The sequence below is a fragment of the Urocampus carinirostris genome, chromosome 1 (genome assembly GCF_059441175.1).
Source record: "Urocampus carinirostris isolate Australia breed hairy pipefish chromosome 1, RoL_Ucar_1.0, whole genome shotgun sequence".
NCBI classification, from domain to species: Eukaryota; Metazoa; Chordata; class Actinopteri; order Syngnathiformes; family Syngnathidae; genus Urocampus; species Urocampus carinirostris.
Genome location: NC_142349.1, coordinates 34,271,143 through 34,290,614, shown reverse-complemented (window position 1 = coordinate 34,290,614; position 19,472 = coordinate 34,271,143). Strand labels below are relative to the sequence as shown.

Below are 19,472 nucleotides of genomic sequence, written 5' to 3'. Positions count from 1 at the left end.
CCTTAAAGCAGTGGTTCTCACTCGGTCTGACTTGAGGACCCACCTTTCCACCCTAATGACAGGCTGTGACACAAATCAAGAGTAAAAATACACTTCAAATTCATCCAATCAAACGATTGGGCAGTTTAAACCAGAGGTGGTATGATATACTAAAAACATAACAAACTAAAAACAGCAAGACCAAAGAAAACTTGGAGCAGCCTACTGCATATACTCCAATACAAGCGACCCCCTAAAAATCCTCAAAATATTAACATACTATCAGAAATCTAAAATTTAAATAAAGCAAATACGTATGAATGAGCGAGCGAATTGGCTGGCAACCAGCTCAGGATGTCCCCTGCCCGCTGCCTTACGATAGCTGGGATGGGCTCCAGCACTACTGCGACCCTACTGAGGATAAGCGGTGCAGATAATGGATGGATGGAAGTACATATTGTAGAGTAAATCACTTTATATTTATTTGGTTTAGAATCCAATTCGGTGGTTATAGAATCGGCCAGAAGGTGGTGCTCACGGTTTCCCACACGAATTAGTTCCCAAACAGCCTCTTTTTGTTTCTAGTAACATTTATCACGAAGCAAGCTATACTCTAAACGTATTAAGCTTTGATAATGATTGATCGGTCCAAACTGTTTTTACAGGACAAGTGGAAATAGGAGTATGTTTTCATCTAAATCCAAAACAACTGCATCTGCCCAATTCGCCAAAAGACTGACTGTTTTCAATGTATATCATATCAAGAGGCACTGCCAGACAAAACTTGATGACTAAAAAAATCTTACTGGAGATGAACGCTGTGAAAAGGTGAAGCAACTGGAAACTGTTTTAACGGCACAGCAACGCCTTTTCACGTGACTGCATATAAAATAAAAATGGTACAGAGGCGAGCTACGAGGCTGCACCACTGATTGCCAGGCACTGCAAACCTTATTTTCCTCTATGGTTATTGAAGACTGTGAAAAGAACGCCAGGCTGAACAGTCAGCCCCGACACATTTGCTTTACACCCCTTTAATAGGCAGTTGGCTCCCTCACAGAGCTTTTTTGCTTCTAGTGATAGGTCAATAAGCCTTTTTTTCTATGGATTCTGTGTTGTTGACGTTATATTATGTTTCACAAAATAAATGACAGTTTTGTCAAGGTAAACCATTTACTTAAAACATTTGAACTATACTTTAGTGTAACATTTCTGACTAGGTGAGTGTCATATGATGTAAAATAAATACCATTTATTATGATACTTTCTAAATTGTTGTTCATTATACAAATTAATATTGTTTGTTTTTATTTTTATTGTATTTGTCTACCACTAAACCGCTAAATAATACACACTGTCCCTTTTTGGGGGGTGTCCAATTGTATCTCCTGAATTTCTTTGCAGCGGAGGCACTAAAATAAAATCCACTAGATAGCGCCAAAAGACAGAACAACATTCCTTCTGATGAACGCGCTGTCAGTTTTCCCTTATCAAAATGTGAACGAAGAGTTTTAATGTATTTGTAAATTTCTGCAAAGTGCATCAAGAAGTAAAAAGGAAAAGAAAAAAAGCTTTTGTGTGTGCGCTAAAGTGACTTAATGCAGCCAATGCAAATATGAGGCGGTAGTGCCATTACAAAAGGGCACCTGAGTGCTTTGCTAAAAGGCTTCGATGAATATGCAAGCGGCGCACCTTATCATTTTTTTTCACTGCCAACAATTGCCACAGAAAGGCATAAAATGTTTTGTTTTTTAAGGGCGATAATGATGTTATTATGACTACCAGTCACACAAAGAAAAGACAGAAGTTTGGGAAAAGTTTAATTTTCAGGCAGTCGAGGAAGAATTAATAGATCTGACAGCGCTTGTTGTCAGCCAATCAGAACGTGAGGATGACAACAGCCGGTGGCTGTCGATTGAGGTCGTCCATGTTTGTATCTCATGTGATCCACAGTGGTGTACAGTGGTACCTCTTGTTAAGAATTGAGTTCGTTTTGGGAGAAGCTTTGTAACCTGAAACATTTGTAAGTAGACTGTTTTCTATCAAAAATGGTTCAACCAGAGCCGACCCAAGTCATATGTGAACCAAGCGGCTACTTAGGGCGCCGCGACCTCTAGGGGGCCCCAAAGAGCGGTTCACTTTTTTTGGACCCAATTTGTCGTCTCGTTTGTGTGTTTGCAAAAAAAAAAAAAAAAAACTTCAGAACCACAGAAATACTACAAAAGCCCGACAAAACTAAAGATCGAATGTAGTGCTTCCATTTACCATTTACCGTTTGGAAAAGAAGAAAAAAACAGTTACGAAATACTACAAGAATACTATGATACAAAATACTACAGAAATATTACCTCAGAATTACTACAAAAACACAACTACAGTATTATTACAAAAATACTGAAGGAATAAAAAAACGATACTTTGTGAATACTTCAAAAAATATTAAAATATATTACTAAAATACTGCTTTGGAAATACTTAACAAGAACTTCTACATAAATACTTAAAAAATACCACTTCATAATACTAATACAAACACTACCAGAAAATATTACTAAAGAAATACTACTATAGAAGTATTACAACAAAACACAACTAAGCAATACTACAAAAAATCTACTATGAAAATATGACAAAAATACAACAACAAAAAATAAACTACAGTGATACAGGAATACTGCGGATGTACATAAAAAAATCTGCAATGGAAATACTACAAAGCACAACAGAAATAGTAAGAAATACGAAAATAATAATAAGTATTTCTACAAAAACACCAAAATCGTTAGTGCTGTAATGCTACAAAAATACTACGGACATACAACAACAAATTTACTATTGTAATACAACGAAAATACTACAGAAATACTTAGAATTTATTACTATGGAAAAACTACCCAAAAAACTACTGCAGAAATAGTACAAAAAAAACTACTGAACCTTAACAAAAATCCGACTACAGAAATACTAAAAAAATACTTTAAAAAAAGCACTACTGGAACACTTAAAAAATAAATCTCAAATGAATTGCTTAAAACAGGAACCTTATATATTATTTTGCTGTAGTTGTGATTGTTTCAAAACCAATTTGATGAGACTAATCAGGTTCAAAAGAACTATACCATGTAAATGTAAATATATATTTATTCACAAATTTAAAAATTTTATCTTTTTACAAGATTGGCCCATTAGCCCAAAATCTTGAACACAATGCGGGCCCCCGACTCCAAATAGTTGCCCATCCCTGGATTAAAACATGGAATGAGTAATCGTAGGTATGCAAATTATCAAGTAATAAGGGGCCCCAAATCTAATTTTTCTTAAGGCCCCATGAAGGCTCAGGCCCTGGGTTCAACAATGTGTCTGGGGCACTTGTAACGTTGATCAGAGGTTTCCAGAACGATTGGCTGGGGTGAGGTTTGTCCCTTTTCCTTAGCCAAAAACTAATTTGGAGAAGTGTTTGAAATGGATAAAGGCATGCTGTGGCCTTTACGTTCAACCAATGTGAAGATGAACTGTAACAATATGATTTGTTCTACAGAAAGTGTTTTATTTTTATTAAACTAAAGTTTATGCTTCTGTTGGGTCGGTTATAACACAGCAACCTATCAGCCTCACATTATGACATGTAGCTTCTCCCTGCCGCGTTTTTTTGGTAATATAGAGCGCACCACTGCTCCCCTACTGTATTGGAGGTGCAATTGCACTTCTCTCTGGGAAAGTAATAAAAAAAGTCAAACAACCCGACGCTGTTGCCCATAGCCACTGATGAAGCCAAACTCACCCCATTATTTGAGAACCGCTGCTTTAAAGAAACTTGTTCAGCTTAAAAAAAAAAAAAAAAAATTAAACTGCATTTAATTGTTAAACGTTATTGCAGGACAGTGTGCCTTAAGATTGACTAACGAAAAAAGACGTGTCTTGAGAAACTCTGCTTTAACCCAATTCAACAAAACAAGCTCACTGAGTAAAATGTAAACGTTAGCAGACATTCAAAGTAAGGAGAGAAGACATCAATAGATTTTGACCTTGCAAAGACAAACAGGGAGAGAAACGTTTAGATGAGAGAATTCCATTCCCTGTTCTAACCCCATCACCTGAGTCCCCTCTTTTTTGTTAAATTTTCAAGGTTCCAAAAAACAGATCAGCAATATGGGGTGTAGGTATCAAAGAACAGACACATTATTGGCTGATAGCAACAATTATTTAATCGTCGAAACAATAAACAACAGTGTGCATTAATAGTCAAAATAAGGAACTGCCATCCCTTGAAATATTTTTTGCATTTCTTCCAAAATTAAAAACGAAACAAACGTACTAATTAAATATATTGCAAAGTAAATGAGAAAAGTAATGAGAGAACTTTTTTTCTTTTTTACCTGTCTTTTCATTCTGGTTGCTCGGCAACCAGAGCATCTCTCCAAAGTCCCGTTAACTCTCCTCAGCGAGGATTAGCGCCTTATTCAAGTAGTAAAAATCGTCTCGTTTGCTCCAAATCTAGCTGGCAGATTCCCTGGCAGCGCAGATTTGATTGCCCGCATTGGCACTGCTAACTTGAAAAGACGCCATTAAGGAGGATATTTTGGAAATAGGTGCACCCCCACCCAGGCAAAGCGGATACCCCCAAATCCTCTTTTCAGTTGCTGTCAGCAATGTCTCACAAACACACACACGCAGGCACACACTTAGGTGCCTTTTAATACGTCCATTTGCAAATGTATTATTCATGCGGGCACGGTAAGCAGGAATTTATTTTTAGCTGCTGTTTAATGCATTGCCGGCAAATCAGGAGCTCGCGTAATAATATCTTGCCAACGTGTCATCAAAGCTCTCGGACGCTATGCACAGAAAACGCCGGCAGAGGGATAAGGCCATTAAAGAAAGAACAGACAGGCGTGGATCAAAGTTCAACTCGAATCAAGAAAACTTGAAATTATATTGAAGATTTTAAAACACATCGTTAATACTAAGGCTGAAACAGATTATTATTTCCATGATTGATAAAACGTCGATTATTCTTTAGGTTAATCGATGTATCGGATTCCTAAAAAACAGGTTTAAAATGTCCTCCACTTTATTTAAATATTGAAGTTTTGTAAGGATAGAAAAATAGTGCATAAAAACAACAATATTCTGTAATATAAAACTAAACAAAAATTGACAAGTAATTTAACAACAAATAAGAAATAGATATATCCTGTACACCTGAAAATATGTAAGATACTCTTTTCCAACCAGATTATCTAAAATTATATTACGTTTATACTCATACGAAACAAAAACATAGAAAGAGCAATAAACAAAATTCACGTGTAGCAAAGTTTTGCCCAGCTTAAAAAAAAAAATCAAAAATGTGTTTTCATCTTCTTCATTTATGAAGCTTCTCTAAATTTTAAGTTGTATTTTATTTTGTAGTTGAAGGTGGCTTGGGCTCCTCATATCAGTTCCTCTTAAAAACGGTTTGGACAAAAATACTCTTTTTTTTGTGGATTTTCTATTCCAGCTTACTCTTAGTTTTGTGTTTGCTCAGCCTTCAGCCCACCCTCCCAGTATAAAAGTACATTTTAGCCATTTTGACTGTGCATTCATGAATCTCACTGCCATTTTACTGTAGCTAATTGGTTCCTGAATCTTCTTTAAAAAAAACTTCCAATAAACTGCTCATCTCAGCTTGTCTTTTAAAAAAAAAATCGTATTCATCGTTTAAGTTAAAAAAATAATGGTCCAATTCATCGCTGATTACAATAATTGTAAGTTGCAGCCCTATTGAGCACGTCACAATCTTGTTGGCAAGTCATTTTGTTCGGTGAAGCTCATATTTCTTACACTTTTGTATGCACAAGGATGCCAGATGAAAGGATTTCACAAACCTTTTGTTTTTCATAACAAAGACAAAAAGGATCCTCAGGGCCGCGGTGAGGGAGTTGTTGAGGCATGTTGCCGGGAACTTTTGGATTAACGCGGAAACGTCTGGCACAGCGTGCGGCTCTGAAAGATCTCACTCCGTGTAAAACTGAATGCCTTTCTGTTTTCGCTGTAAGAAAAAGCGAGGGCGGCCATGTTGATTGCTCGGGGTGCTAGCCAGGTGGTACATGAATGACAAAGCCAAGACACGCCTTCGTCAAAGCAAATGTTTCACTTTTTATGTATCTGTGTCTGGAGATGGAAATATATATGTATACATACATACAAACATACAGATGTTTTTGGAGTGTGTATTTTTTCCCAAGATAATTTTATGTTGTATACGTACGTACATCAAGGTACTAACTAGTAAAGTGTGTTGTGCTGTGGCTCACCCCTATTAATTATTTTCCTGCAGTTAGGGTGGTCGTGGGTGACCTGAATGACTTGACAGCTCTGAAAGAGAAATCGCCTCTGCTAGCGTGGATGTTACTGTACCACTTTCCTGATGGAAGTGGTACAAACAGTCTGTGACCCAGGTGGCTGGAACCCATGGCGATGGCCTTTGCCCTCCTCTTGACTCTGCCCGCATATATGGATTCCAAGTCAGGGAATGGCCAGCCTAGGATGCTCTGTGCAGTCCACCCATGCCAGTTGTTTACTCTCCTGTGCCATGCAGCTTTTATAAGATGGAGTCACCGTGAGCCAGAAGATGCTCTCGATTGTTGTGTTGTAAAAGTTTAGGAGCAGCCAAGGAGAAAAAATACCCCGTTTAAGTTTCCTGAGAAAGAGGATTCTTTGCTAAGCCTTCCTCGTTAATAGACCAGGAGAGGTCTATTTTGATGTGCACGTCCAGAAATTCAATGTCGTCTACACGCTTCACCATACTGTTGTAGGGAGGGGTTTGCACAGTCTTTCTTGACCTCCTGAAGTCCATGATGACTTTCTTGGTCTTCTCAGTGTTCAGCACAAGGTTGATTGCTAAACACCACAGTGAGAGCTGGTGTATTTCCTCTCTGTATTGGGTCTGATTGTTTCCTGGGATGAGACCCACCACCGTAGAGTCATCTGCAAATTTTGCAACCGTATTGGTGGGATGGTAGACAGCACAGTCGTAAATAAGTAGGGTGATGAAGGCCGGTGCTGAGAACCAGAGGGGATTATGTCGTTTTCCTTATTCTCACCAGCTGAGGCCTGTGGGTGAGAAAGTCTCTGATCCAGTGGCACAATGACGCAGGCAGTCTCTTCACGTTTAGCTTCAAGCTTCAGCGCCAGCTTCCCTGGGAAGATGGTGTTAAGCGCTGAGATAAAGTCTACACACAGCAACCTGACATATGTGTTTAATTGCTACAAATGCGTTGGGGAGATACACAGAGTTAGAACCGCACCCAGTACCTGCACACTGTTAGTAGAAACAGTGTGATTTATTATTACAAATAAGGTTCAGATAGTCCATTTGAAGAACTCCTCATTCAATTGGAAAAACAATATGCTTGTGTTCTATCTATCCTTTTGTATGGACAGTATTGCTAATCAGAGTCTGACAGGCAGTTGTGGCAAATGTATAAGCCTGGGGTGCCGCCTTTCTGGGAAAATTGCTTGCAATCAAAACAGTGAACCCACTTTTCTTGCCCTTGCATTTCTCCATACAGACCATACAGAAGTTGTCTTCATCATCGGATTCTGTGAGTGTAGGGCTCATTTGTTTTCTCGTTTGTTTCTTTTGAACTGAGAAAGATCTGTGGAGTGTTATTTTTGCACTGGAATTTCTCTTCTTTTTCATATCCCTCTCCTCCTCCTCACATGTAGTATTCACATGGGTGTTTGTGACTCTGGACCTTTTTTCTTTTGCTTTTGACAGTTTTTATTGGTGCTGATTTTGGATAAGGACGCACAGTACCTGGACTGAAAACTTTGATTCACCATGTGAGATCGAGCTAGCTGAGCCAGGCTGGGCTGCGTACTCTTATTTATTCCTGATTTTCTCCCTAGGCCTACTAGAAAAAAACAGCACAACAAACAATTTTACGGACATAACACATACCTATCAGCCATCATAACGCCAACATTTTCTTCTTGTGATTGTTAGCCAGCATACAAAAACACAAATGATTGAAGCCAAGAATGTGGACATTACAGCCATGTGCAAGAAATTTGCCAATCTTTAGAATATTTACCTGAAAATGTGTTTTTGACCCTACAATTGATACATTGTTTGAGGTCTAAATGGTAGCGGAGTATCATATATCAGTTGCATCAATAAAACTCTCTTCCAATTGGTAACATTTTCACTGTTACATTTGTCCCCTTGTTACAACTGTACCTGGTCTCCCCACATGTTTGAGCTACCTAAAGATCTCCGTTTCCCGCTGGGTTGTCACTGAGAAACAATTAGGCACTTAGCATTAGGTCCCCTTCACTAACCTACGGTCAAATCCAAACTTTTTTCTTACAGTTTTCCAGCTAGCCCAAATTTCTCTTCTTTGTGTGCTAGCTCAGTTATCCCCACAACTAAGTTCCGCATTCCCGCAGTCCCTGCAGGTTTTCCGCAATTACTTTCAAATATTCCATTTCACAGAATTCACTTTGTGTGGCATTTAAAATCTCATCATCTTCGAGGTTATCCACAGCATCAGTTTTTGTGTATCATCCATCTCCAAAAGTATCGTTGCGATGATTTGCTATTTGATGAGCAACGTTGTCTTTGGAGCAACTTGCATTGCTGCACCCTGCAGGAAGTCAGAAAAATACATCTCTTTTCATAGCGGGCCGCCTTTAATGACAAAGCCCACCGTTTGTAATACCAGCGTCCGCTGAGACGATTGTAGTAATTACGAACATTCGTCCTGCGAACGGCGGGCCAGCCCTGTGGGAGCTCACAGGAAAGCGTATTTGCTTTGTTTGTAACTGAACCTGATTTTTTCTCTGCAATGTTGGACGTTCATGACGTCACCCTATTTGTTTGTTTGCTGCTCAAGATGTCGTGAGTTTCATTTAATTATTTGTGCTTCACTTTAGTGTTTGTTGTTGCTAAAAAATCTGCTGTGAAAAAAAAATCTTTAAATGGGCATCACGTGCAATGCACCTTTTAATATTTTTGAGAATGCCATTTAGAGTTTTATATTCGGAAACAATTTTAGCATGATGACATTGATAAGTGTGTGACTGTTAGGAAGTGTAGCAACCCCAAGTCTTAACTGATGGTTTTTCAGTTTGCTTAATGACAATCTGTTCGTTTATAAAAAAAACATCCAACAACCTTGAGAAAACTGCCGTTTAGGCGAGTGCTAAAACAATAACAAAATGAATGAAAGTGCCTCTGCGGTCTGCGTGTCTGATGTCAACACACGTTTTGAACCTTCAAAATAAGAGTGATGTATATAATCTGAACATGTACATATATAAACATAGAATAATCTTACTAATATGATTGAAATAGTTTTAAGCAGTGTTGAAGCAAATAACAAAAATAATTATGATGAACTCCAGATGAGGTCATTTACAGTGTGACTGGTAGATTGCGTGGTGGGAACACCTTTACTGCTGCCACATGGAATGTCCACACCTTAAACTAACAAGGAAAGTTGGAAGAACTCCTTTACATGATGTAAAGTCACTCTTGGGACCTTTTGGGTCTTTGTGAGACCATATGGAGGAACTTTGCAGAATGCCAACTGACGAGGTCCATGTTTTCTGTCAGACAAGGTTGCATTTTCTCTCCAACTTTATTCAACATCTTCCTGGATCATGTCTGAACATCTGGAGCAACATGAAGGTACAGTCAGTATTAGGGGACACAACATCACTAACCGGTTATACTGATGATATGCTGGATTGCAACCAGGTACAGGATGGAAATCTGCACAGCAAAAAAACTAAAATAATGACCAACAATCCCCAAAGTATCCGCACAAACATCGCCATAAACCACCGAAAGCTAAAACCTGTCACAAGATTTAAATATCTTGAAGCTGTCATATCAAAAGAGGAATCAGAACCAGAAATCATGGCCCAGCTAGCTCAAACCAAAGCCGCACTTGCCAGACTTAAACCCATCTAGAGGGACAAAGAACAGTGGTATCAAAGATCCGACTCATGCAAGCGCTGGTTACTTGCATCTTCGTCTACGCTTGCAAGACATGGATTCTCACAGCAAAACTGGAAAAGAAAATCCTGACCTTGGAGATGCAATGCTGCAAGTCAAGTCAAGTCAAGTCATTTTTATTTGTATAGCCCTTAATCACAAAGAGTCTCAAAGGGCTTCACAGCTTATTACACAGACTATTTTTTTCAGACTATTATTACACCATCCCCTGATCTGGAACCAACATGAGGGCAAGGAAAAACTAAAAAACGTCAACATGAGGAAAATGAAGAAACCTTGAGAAGGGGCCGCACATGTGGCATCCCCCTTCCAAGATTAGCAGACAGCAAAGGATGTTGCAATCACAAATAATACAGAGATATTGTCCACGAAAAGTATAGGTTATTCACACTTATTTTTTTATACTGCAGAAAACTTCTCAGTATCAGCTACTTGTGACAAATGAAACGGTGCGCAACACCGCCAAAGGGCACATTAGACCCTAAGGAGAACTGTTGTGAACTGTGCACAGAAACAGAAACTTTAGTGGTATGGTTACATCACAATATTATCAGGACTGACCAAGATAATTCTCCAGGGCACAGTTCAAGGAGGGAAAGACCGAAAAATAACTGAGTCGACAACATCAAGGAATGGACTGGTGGCAACTTTGCCGTGAGTCAATGTCACTTTTTAAAATTAAAAATTTCATCAAACAAATACAAAAGTCTGAGCCCAAAAAATTGAATTATCAATTCAAAAATTAAATTACAGGACCAAGCCCAGAGCAAACCCGAAATTTCATATTTTTTGTTAGGGCTCTGTAGAATGTGAGGTGATTTATGATGACAAATTAAAGCATGTTTCTTGTAACAAATTGTAAGTTACACAACTGCATAAACATTTATATTTATGAGTCTGCAGAGAATACATTAACCGACAATTTTCCATCATTGATGGATTTCGTGAGGGTTGCAAATACAAGTTATCTTAATTCAGAATTAGGTGTAAATTAACTTTGGCTTTTTAATCACTGCAGATGCACAACACAAGTTGACTTTTTCTGTTCACTTACAAAAACACCATATGAAATGTGACATTTTCCATTAAATGGTCCCAAAACCAGTCTACCCTCTGACTAAACCCTTATCCTTACCTTAAAGCCATCTTTCCACATTGTAGCCTTCTAATCAAAAAGAGCAGACATTGCTTTTCAAGCGGTCCCGACTCGGCCCATTACTCAGCCGTCATTCCGGAAAAATCAATTAATATTTACTAAAATGCTGCTGCTGTCAAAATAGCAGATGTTATCTTTACCCGAGACTCTCTCCCGACTCCCCAGCCCTTTTTTCCCCCCTTTCAGGCCTCAGAGAGCTGATGAGAGGGCCCGCCCATGCCCTCATCACACCCCGCAAAGCCCCGCTGTGCGAATGGCAGCATGGGATTAAAGGCGACACGCAAGACGGAAGCGAGACTTCAGAGGCCCGCAGGGCATCGCCCTTGCTGTTTTTCTTCTCTTGAGTTCTCGCAGAAACTGTTTATTGGGCAAAAAAATAATACATACGGGAACTAAAATGGCTGCGCGTCATTTGAGCATCGCCCGTGTTGTGATGCGATACTTGTTCTGGCCTTTCTGGGAAAGCTTTTGAGTCAGCAAAACCTACAACGCAGAGTCAGCTTTTTTGGGGGGGGAGGGGGGGCAGTTTTCACATCTAGGGTAAGCTAACTGACAGCCTGTGTTGATATTTAAACTCCTCCCCCCTTTTCCTGGCTGGACATACACACAAACGGATGAACGGACAAACGGACAAACAGACGGACAGACAAATAGGGGGTTTTGGGGTTTTTAAGGGTTATTGATCTATCTTCGTTATTCATTATCCATTATCCGATATCGGTCAGTTCATAATATGCTACAAAGCCTAGGAGCCGGGACACTTACTCTCAGCCAAAAGGCCAAGCTAAGGTCCTAGCCCTAAAGCCTTGCTGCGATCATTGCGAATGCACCGTTCCCGGAGGTACTGCAATACCGGGCCGATGCGTGGAGTGGACAGAGCAAGCTCATATTCCATCTCCGAAATGCAAAAATCAAAGGGCCAAGCTAAGGACCTAGCATCAAAGCCTTAAGGACCTAGCATCAAAGCCTTAAGCCAAGCTAAGGACTTAGCATCAAAGCTAGGCCAAACTAAGGGCCTAGCATCGGTATGCCTCTTTAAAAGATAGGCAAACAGATATAGATCCCAAACATTAACATTATTCCTCACTTTGCCCGAGGGTGAAAATATCAATTCTGCCTGTACGTTACAGTAGTGGGTGGTACTTTAGAAAATAAAACTTGCTAGGGTCGACGGAATAATGAATTCTAGTGTTTATTGGAAAATCCTGAAGGAGAACGTCAGGCCTTCAGTACATGCTCTTTAACTCAAGGGCTCTTTGATTGTGCAGCAGGACAACGCTCCCAAAGACACCAGCACGTCCATTTCTGAATGGATCAAAAAAATAAAATAAGGGTTCTGGAGTGGCCAAATCAAAGTGCGGATTGAATTCCAATTGAAATTCAGTTGTGTGACGTTAAACGAGCAGTTAATGCCAAAAAAAGAACCCAATATGGCCAATTTAGAACAATTAGGCAGAGAAAAGTGGGCCAAAATTCCCACAAAGCATTGTAAAAGGCTCATGACCAATTATCATGAACGTTTGACTTCTGTTATTGCTGCTCAAGGTGGCCCAACTCAGTTTCAGGAGGCAATTACTTTTTCACTTAGGGACACTTAGGTTTTTATCTTTTTTGTGTGCCGTAATAAATGGAACCAACATTTCAAAACTGCATTTTGAATTTATTTGGGTTGTCTCTGTGTGATATTAAAATTGGTTTGAGGATTTGAAACCTTTGTGAGTCCTAAATATGCACCAAAACACAGAATTCGGAAAGGGGTGGATACTTTTTCATGGCACTGTATTTGTATAGAAATAACAATGAGCAGGGAACACTCTATGGGAATTTTGAGCAAACATATTGTCAAAATTTGGAGGTAAAAATGTGTTGTGGGAAAATAACAGCTTGTATACCAGTCATGTTTGGAGTCATGCGTATCCATTAGTGCCAAAATTCTGTCCATGCGACCAAAGTGACGTGACTTCAATATTTAGAAAATGACATTCCATCAGTGCCACAACTCTGCTGATGTATAGGTTGGCGATGTTATGCGGCGTCTGTTAGTTAGTGTGTGCATATACCGACTTGTTGTCAGTGTAGACGTCGCGTATCATCATTTTGTACGTGAATGGAACCCAGTCGGGGAGGCAGGTCTCCTGTCATATTTGAAATATAGAATTACAAATAAATTGAGTGGTTATATTTATTCAGTGTTAAAGTTCATTCTTGTTTTACAATTCTTTTTCAAAATATCTGAATTTCCTTTTTGTATTACGAATATTCTTAATATGATTACTATGCAGCCTATTACTGTGTTGAGCATCTGCGGATGCAAAGTGAGGCGTGCAATTCTCTTTCCTCATGGCAGAGGGCAATAGACCAAGGATTCTGGCGCGCATTTCAGCTTCAAACAATAGAACTACTGACAAATGGAAATACAGGATGGTGGTCTTCCTGCTGGGCATTTCTGCCTGACGCGCCTCCTCCGGCGCCTTTGGAATGCTTGTGTGCCCTGAACCCTCGGGCCTGACTAGGTCATCAGCTGGGGACCACCGGTCATTGATGTTTCGCTCCTTTAACCCCAGCACATCTCTCGGTGGCGGAGCGATGGCTGGGAAATCTCCCTGCCAACCCCACTGATGCCCTAGGTGTTACTTGAAGGCCCCCAGTTCCTGTCATTCCTCCGCAGCCACAGCCAGAAGCTGCCCTTTTTCGCCTCTTCTGACAGCTCTTTAGTTGCTCTCCGGTTGCTCGCTCCTGTGCATCCAAGGTCTCTGAGCAAGCGGGAGGTTGAGGAGCCCACAAAACCCCTGCACCCCACCTCCACTGGGCATACTGTTGTTTTCCAGCCCGCCTCCCTGCACTCGGCTGCCAGATCTTCATATTTTGCCCGTTTCCTCTCATATGCTGCCTCTATTCCCTCCTCCGAGGGGACAGTGAGCTCAACCAGGAGGACCGCCATGCTGGCTACAGACCACAGGACAATGTCTGGCTGCAATGATGTTTCTGCGATCTCCCTGGGGAACTGCAACTGCCTTTTGAGGTCAACTTTCAACTCGAGTTGTTTACATGTAACGTAGGCCTATACGTCACTAAGCTCTACAGCCAATTAATATTACCGCCATCTCCTGGACAGGGGTGGAACCTTGCAAGTCTTGTCCAAACCATCTCCACTTTGCACTCCACTCGCGGAGGGCACTCCTCTATCGAGGGACCTCACTGGAGGGTTCTCAGGGCCGAGTGAGAGAAATGGGATTGGGCCTAAATCTGGTCAAAGTTAGAGCTATTGTTGGTGATAGGAATGAGTGGAGAGGTGTTGTAAAAGGATAGTGGGATGTTTGGGCGCGTTCTAAGGGATGGGCAGGGTCACCTGTATAATGTGGCAGGGGTAAACCAGTGAAAGCTGTCGGGCCCTGCTGTTGAACAAAAGAGTGTGTTGTGTCACCCTGACCCGAGTGACATGGTCGCTTTCTCGTGTCCCGTTTCATCTGGAGGGACGAAAGCATGACCAACTTAGGTGCCGAGGTGTCTAACTTTTTTGGGTGTTTAGGCATTTGGGTTGACCATGGTCCAAAAATTTTTGTGTGTGTTTTTGCTATTTTTTCCCTTTTATTTTCTTTGTTATTATATGTGTTTGTCTTGCTGTCGGTCACCCTCCTGAGGGATATGACCGAGGTGGATAGATAGATAGATAGATAGATAGATAGATAGATAGATGGATAGATAGATAGATAGATAGATAGATAGATAGATAGATAGATAGATAGATAGATAGATAGATAGATAGATAGATAGAGAGTAGCTCAGGAGATTGAGCGCTCGTCTTGGGATCAAGAGATCGCAGTTCGAATCCCGGCTCCTCTGTGTTACATGTCGAAGTGTCCTTGGGTAAGATACTGAACCCCTAATGCCCCCAATAAGCAGGTTGGCGCCTTGCATGGCTGCACGGCCACTATTCATGTGTGAGTGTGTATGAATGGGTAAATGTGAAGCACATTGTAAAGTGCTTTGGGAAGTCTTCATTCACTTGAAAAGCGCTATATAAAATGCATATCATTTCATTTCATAGATAGTGTCATGATTACCCAAGTGGAGCCACCTAGGGTAATCATGTGGCGCGCTGGAATGTGCTTCCTGATTGGTTAATGTTCCCTTTTTAAGCATGCTACGCGGAGACCTCTTGGTCGGAGGATTACTTCTGTACCCCGTAAGACTCTCCCGATTACCTGTGCCTTCTTGTTTACCTGATTCTGCCTGCCTGCCTCCGATTCGACCTGCTTCCGTCCACGCTACGATCTTCTCTCCAGTCCTGGTAAACTCGACCTGCTTCCGTCCCACGCTACGATTAGCTACGTCTTCCGAAGTTGTCTTCACGACGTTGCTGCTGACGTTCGACGGTCATCGTGTTTCCCGCTAACCCTTGTGCTTCCCCAAATAAAGACTTGTAACGAACGCTCTGGGGTCCCCTGCTCTGTTCTGGTCCTTCCTGACAGATAGATAGATAAATATATTAGCTAGCTAACACCAAGTCAAGCCATCCAGTCATTTTGGTTTTCTCCTTGCGTGGGCTTTTTTCATATGTATCTGTCGGTGCTTTTAGACTTCATCTAATTGTTCAGGTAAAACGATAAAACATTTCTTTTATATGTTATAGTTCAAGGGTCGGGAACCTTTTTGACCCAAAGAAACGCAAACAATTTTAATTTTTTTGGGGGGGAGAAAGCCATTCCCTATATTTTAAGACAATATTCAGCAAATCCGTCAAACCCGCTTTCCAGACAAAGATTTTGTATTTTATTTCTCTGTGTGACGTTAGAGGACTTAATCAAATTTAAGAATTAAGAATAATGCCAGAGCCTGTGTCCCATATCAACAAATATACCACTTTAAACTTGTCTCGCTCTTTTAGTTACTTGAGAACATTGAGGCTCATTTTGACCCTCATTTTCCCCCCGTAAATAATGGCTTCAAAACAAGGTGCAAGCAGAGTTCCTTGTATATATGTAATAACAAAAACAAACTGCAAACGAAAAGTTCATTGATGTATTTCCCTTCAGAGCAGTGGGCGCATGTGAGTGAATCAAAACAAAAATGTATAAGTTGACCGGTATGCAATCTCTGTGACTCCTTCTAGCACCTCCTCTTACCCAAACCCCCCTTCCTCAACACCACATGCACGCATTCTTTACAGAGACTCCATTGTAAGTCCTCATAATAAACTCACATTTTCGTTCGTCAATATCTTCTTATTTATGTTATTACTGATTTTTTTTATGTTTAACTACAATTTGAATCTATTTTAGTGATGAGGAAGATGTGTTATCACTCTTTAGTGTTCACTTAGATGCTTTTGGGAGAGAAGGAGCGGACCAGCTACTTTTTCATATCGGGAAAATTTGCCCGTTATACAAACAATTTAAGCTACAAGCACAATCCTGTAACAGATTAAGCTCGTATCAAGAGATAGTATAGTATAGATAGACAGTAAGTTAAGTTATGTTTATTTGTGACGACCTTAATCACAAAGTGTCTCAAAAGGCTGCACAGACCACCGGCTTATTGCAAACCACAGACTATTATTACACCATCCCCTGATCTAAAACCTACATGAGGGCAAAGAAAAACTCAAAAACCTCAGCATGAGGAAAATGAAGAAACCTTGAGAAGGGACCTCACATGAGGTTATCCCCCTTCCAAAATGACCAGGCTGCAATGGATGTTGCAATAACAAATAAAACGCAGATATTGTCAACATTAAATCTAGATTATTTATATGCTATGGAATAGAAGTGTGTTTTAAGCCTAGATTCAAACAGTTCCACTGAGGTTGCATATCGAATCTCAGGGGGAAGAGCATCCCACAGCACCAGGGCGCGAATAAAGAACGCTCTTGAACCTGCGGATTTCTTGGCTCATGGGATCACTAGTAGATACGACTGTATATTCCTTTATTGCTCTGCCAATCAATGATGTTTATCTATTTGTAAATCTCTGCCTCTCTAGACACAAACCTCACCACATGTCACTGAACCCCAATTTGTGTTTCTTAATGTCTGTCGATCTAATTTTGCAAGCATCTCCTTGTTCTTCAGTTTGTCAGCTAATCAACTCCCTCAGCCTCTTGTATTGTGTTAAGACGTATCACAGTGGTTGTCAGGTCCTTGCAAGTATCGCTGAAGGCATCCCCTTAATTGTCTGTGTCCTGGTCTGCTTTTGTTCATGCTGCTTTGCTACTTTGTTCCTCGTTTTATTGATTGAAGCATTGTTTTGTGAGCACTCCCTTTCCTACACTCCCCAAATGTCCGAGAAAAGATTCGTTTTTTGATTGCAATTTATTGCAATAACCTGTTAAGGATTTTAGACTGTGGCGGCCTTCAGTGATGTCTGACTTAGGCTGGTTTGAACAAATATACATCCAAATACCATCATTTATGGCATCACGGTTCGAAAAATTCTACACAGAGGCACACGTGCCACGACTTGGAGTCAACATCACCTTTTTCGTGTACAACACAGGCTATTTTTTGGAGCATTTATCAATAAAATGTACACATACTGTAAACATTAAAGAAAAAAATCAAAAGGAATGTCCTCAAAGTTTGACCTCCTCCTGCGATCTCTTGAAAGGTCCGTCTTGAAAATGGCTTTCTTCCCAAAAATGTTTAATGTCACCTGCTATCGCCGTTGTGGGTTCAAATTTTTGTTCCGACACATTTAACTTTTTTTTTAACTTTAAAAAAGCAATGATGTTTCCTGGTTGATCTTTATAGCACTGCCTTCTCTTAACTCAAGGGAGTATCCAATCACAAAACACATACATGTCACGTTCAACATGAGACTTTCTAGCTGGCCTGTTGTTGCTTACTCTGGATCAAATTGGCTTTTGCAACTATCTATCAGCTTCACTTATTGTGCACTGACGCCGGCACTGTTTATTCTGCAGATTTATTTCAGGGTGTCGACACAGGCTATCTGAATTATGATTGGATAAATACTCAGACCTTACATTTATGCAAAGAGTGCTACTGTCATGATTATTAATTGCACTCAAATTTGCCCGCTCGTTTGGTGCCAGCTGCTGCTAGTTGCCTGATTGATTCCCCTCCTATTTATACCCAGTACTCCAGTCACTCCTTGTCAGGCTGTCAGCGAACCTCTGCATACGAAAGGCAAGCACTTTGGCTCTGGCTCCCGTCGGTCCTGTCTTTTTCCGTATCCTACTCGTCTGTTCCTGATGTCCCATTGCCTCCGGCTATTGACCCGTTTTTGACCACCAACCACGCTCTGATCTCCTGCTCCGGCTATCAACCCGTTTTGTCCATTAACCATGCTCTTATCTCGCGCTCCGGCTAACGACCCGTTTTTGACCACCGACCACGCTCTGACCTCCCACTCCGTCTATCGACCCGTTTTTCCCCGTTTGACCACGCTCCAATCTCCTACCCCGGCAAATCCACTTCCGCATTCCGATCGCGCTCTGATCCCGTGAGCTGCCCTCCCCCCCTGTCCAGCAAGCACCGGATCGCTGGCGTTTGTTTCCTCGATATCCCAATAAACTTTTGAGTGAAACATTACGTGTTTGGGTCTACCATTTGTTCTGATTCTAACAACTACCAAATGCATAAAATATAATCTCAACAAGTATACACTTTGGAAAAATACATTTAAAATTGACTTTTGTTTCAATTATGTTAATGATGTCTGGTTACGTTAGGCCAGCAGAGAAGGCTTTGCTGGCCCCGACGGCCCACCACTGGTTTTAGAAAAGCCAAAATGTGAATGGGCATTGTTATGTTTGGATGTTTTGTTTTTTTTACATATATATATATATATATATATATATATATATATATATATATATATATATATATATATATATATATACACATACCGGACAGGGTTGGGTAGGGTTACTTTTACTTGGTTACTTTCAATTACTTTTGGATTACTCCAATACTAAATATGCTAGTAAAAGACAAAAGAAACTAAATATGAATAAAATTACTAAATTTTGTGCAGGCTCGGGGAGTAACGGAATACATGGAATGGCAAAAATGATGTTGGCAAGCTGTTTGGATTTATTTTCATTTTGTTTCTGTCGCATTTTATGTTAGTTTTGCCGGAGATCAAAGAGATCAAAGCCAGGAGAGAAAGCTTACCACGTGTTGTGAGTCATAATTTGTTTAATATTTAGTTTCTTTTGTCTTTTATTAGCATATTTGGTATTGGAGTAATCCAAAAGTAATTGAAAGTAATCAAGTTAAAGTAACCCTACCCAACCCTGAATTACCGGAGCTATATCCCCCTAGTGGGAGGTGGCTAGAGTCAAGAACACATTTCTGACTCTTTCTG

At 40.4% G+C, this 19,472-nt stretch overlaps 1 pseudogene; it reads right to left on the bottom strand.

The window, feature by feature from the left end:
- Positions 1-11,960: 11,960 nt before the first annotated feature.
- On the bottom strand, positions 11,961-12,099 carry LOC148374425 (U2 spliceosomal RNA; annotated as a pseudogene).
- Positions 12,100-19,472: the final 7,373 nt, after the last annotated feature.